The following is a 2972-nucleotide window of genomic DNA, read 5'->3' on the forward strand; positions in this document are numbered from 1 at the left end:
TCCATCCATCCATCCATCCATCCATCCATCCCTCCATCCCTCCATCCCTCCATCCATCCGTCCATCCGTCTGTCCATCCGTCTGTCCATCCGTCTGTTCATCCATCCATCCATCCGTCTGTTCATCCATCCATCCATCCGTCTGTTCATCCACCCACCATCCTTCCATCCCACAGAGCCGCAGCCCCACGCCAGCATGAGGACAGCAGGGCTGCAGCAGGTCCTCCCCCAGCCCCACACCACAGCCCCCAGGCAGCAGTGCTGCGTAACTCTGGAAGGCTCTCCGACACCCCGAAGCCATGGGGGCAGGCAGTGGAACTGTGAGCACAGCTCCGAGATGCGCTGCCCATCAGAGCCTCAGCAGAACCAAATCCCAGCAGAACCAAAGCAGACGGCAGCACATGGGCACTGTGGGCTCCTGGGCCGGGCTCTGCTGCCAGAACTGATCCTTTTGGACACGGTCCTCCGGCCCAGAGCTGCACCTCACAGCACCTGCAATGGGAACAGCTGCCCAGAGAGGCTGCGATGCCCCGTCCGTCCCTGGAGGGGTTGGAGGCCAGGCTGGATGCGGCCCTGGGCAGCCTGGGCTGCTGTGAAACATGGGGAGGTTGGCAGCAGGGTGGGGTTGGAGCTCCATGAGCCTGGAGTCCCTTCCAAGCCTGGCCGTTCTGTGATTCATTCTGTGATTCTGTGATCCAGCACTGCCAGGAGCCGCTGTGGTTCTCAGCCCTTCATATTTGGGGCAGATATTTGGGTGGGATGCTTTCCTTCTCATAGGAAGGCCGCGAGCACCAATCAAACACAGAGGTTTGTTTTCCAGTTTTGGCATTTCAAGGAGAGATTCAGGGTGCAACCCAGGACCCTGCAAGGGAACCTCAACCCACCAACCCATCCCAGCTCCACCCCACAAGTGCTGCTCATCCCAGCAGCGCTCAGGGCTGCAGCCGTACCTGGAAGCTGCCAAAGCAGCTGCCTCCAGGCAGTGTGACGTAGCAGACGTAGGGCGGGCTGCTGGCTGGGACCATCTCATACACCACCAGGGCTCCGTTCTTCAGGTCGGCCCCACGCGACTGCTTCATCTGCCAGAACTCCTGCAGGGCCTCCACCACGTTCACTGTGGGGCACAAGAAGGGCTGAGACACCAAACACGGAGGACAAAGCCGCTGTGCACGGGGATCCCTGGCACAAGAAGGACAAGGAGCTGTTGGGACGGGTCCAGGGGGCCACAGAGGCGAGCAGAGCACTGCTCCTGAGAAGGAAGGCTGAGTGAGATGGGCTTGTTCAGCTTGGAGAAGGGAAGGCTGCAGGGAGACCTCATGGTGGCCTTCCAGAACTTGAGGGGAGCGGGTGAACAGGAGGGGGAACGACTGTTTGTGAGGGTGGGTGGTGATGGGACAAGAGGGAATGGTGTAAAACTGAGCCAGGGGAGGCTGAGGTTGGATGTAGGAGGAAGTTTTTCACACAGGTGGTGAGGCACTGTTACAGGCTGCCCAAGGAGGCTGTGGGTGCCCCAGCCCTGCAGGCATCCAAGGCCAGGCTGGATGTGGCTCTGGGCAGCCTGGGCTGCTGGCTGGTGACCTGCACACAGCAGGGGTTGGAACTGATGCTCGCTGTGTTCCTTTCAACCCAGGCCACCCTACGATCCCCTATGAGGAGCTGGGATGGCACTGGTGTCAGCGTGCCAACCCGATGGGAAGCACAGCTGTCAGCAGAGCTGCTGCTATCAGCACAGGGAGCACAGAGAGCCGCTGCTGATAGGAAAGCTCTTCTCATTCCACAAAGCGAAAGGAGCAGGTTTTGGAGGAGGGCTCTCAGCATCCCAAGGGGATGGGCTCCTCTGCAATGGGGAACGGCGTCAGGCTGAGCCACGGGAGGCCCAGGTTGGGTGTAAGGGAACATCCCACGGCAGCGGCGGTGCTGCTGTGCGTTGTGCCACCCCTGGGCACTGCAAGCAGCCCTGGAGCCACCTGAGCCAGCACTGCTGTGCCCGAGCATTGCAGGGAGTTGGAAATACAGCCCTCAAATGTCCCTTCTGACTGAAGCACATTAAGGCCATCACCTCGTTACGCCCATCACCGGCTGCGTGCAGAGCACAGCTGCTCTTTTCTGAGGGTGACCCAAGTCCTGCAACGTCCCACCCTCGTGGTTCTTGGGGAGCAGCGACTCCTCCTGCAGCCCAAAGCATTTCAGTGCAGAGAGGAGCGCAGAGCACACAGGGGAGCGCAGAGCTCCTCCTTCGCAGCCCCAGCGCTCAGAGATCCACCGAGCCAGGGCCGCTCTGAGCCAGGGACACGGAGCAGCTCACCCTGAGCCAGGGCGGCCCCTCGTGTGCTCCTGGCTGTGCAGCGCAGCCCCGCATGGACCGCAGCACATCAGCCTCGCACGCTCAGCACAGCCGCTAAGTGCTTCCACATGGCGCAATCAGGCTGCAGACAGAGGTCCAGCAGCACAGCAGCACAGCGGCTGCCAGCCCTCCCCGCCTGCCCTGCTGTTGCAAGCAGAAGCTGCCGACTCCAAACGGCCTCAATGTCTCCTCTGGGAGATTCCTTCCATCAGCAGAGGGGTGGCAGTGGGACAGGGAGGAGATTGTCCCTGTCAGCTCTGCTCTCTGAGGCCCCAACTGCAGCACTGCGTCCAGGGCTGGGGGTTCCAATACAAGACAGGGAGCTGTGGGAGAGGAGCCAGAGGAGCCACAGGGATGAGCAGGGGCTGCAGCAGCTCCCTGCAAAGCCAGGCTGAGGGAGCTGGGCTCGTTCAGCATGGAGAAGAGGAGCTGGGGCTGAGCTGAGTGCAGCCTGCAGCGCCTGCAGGGAGCCTGCAGCCAGGAGGGGAGGCAGCTCTTGGGCAGGGGAGATGAGAGCAGGGAACGGCTGGAAGCGGAGGGAGGGCAGCTGGAGGCTGGGGCTCAGGGAAGTTGTGTGCTGGGAGAGCGGTGAGGGGCTGAACAGCTGCCCAGAGAGGCTGCGATGCCCC

This window comes from Lagopus leucura, unplaced genomic scaffold (assembly GCF_019238085.1).
Source record: "Lagopus leucura isolate 7727_CA_CO unplaced genomic scaffold, USGS_WTPT01 34950-1_obj-0_obj, whole genome shotgun sequence".
NCBI classification, from domain to species: Eukaryota; Metazoa; Chordata; class Aves; order Galliformes; family Phasianidae; genus Lagopus; species Lagopus leucura.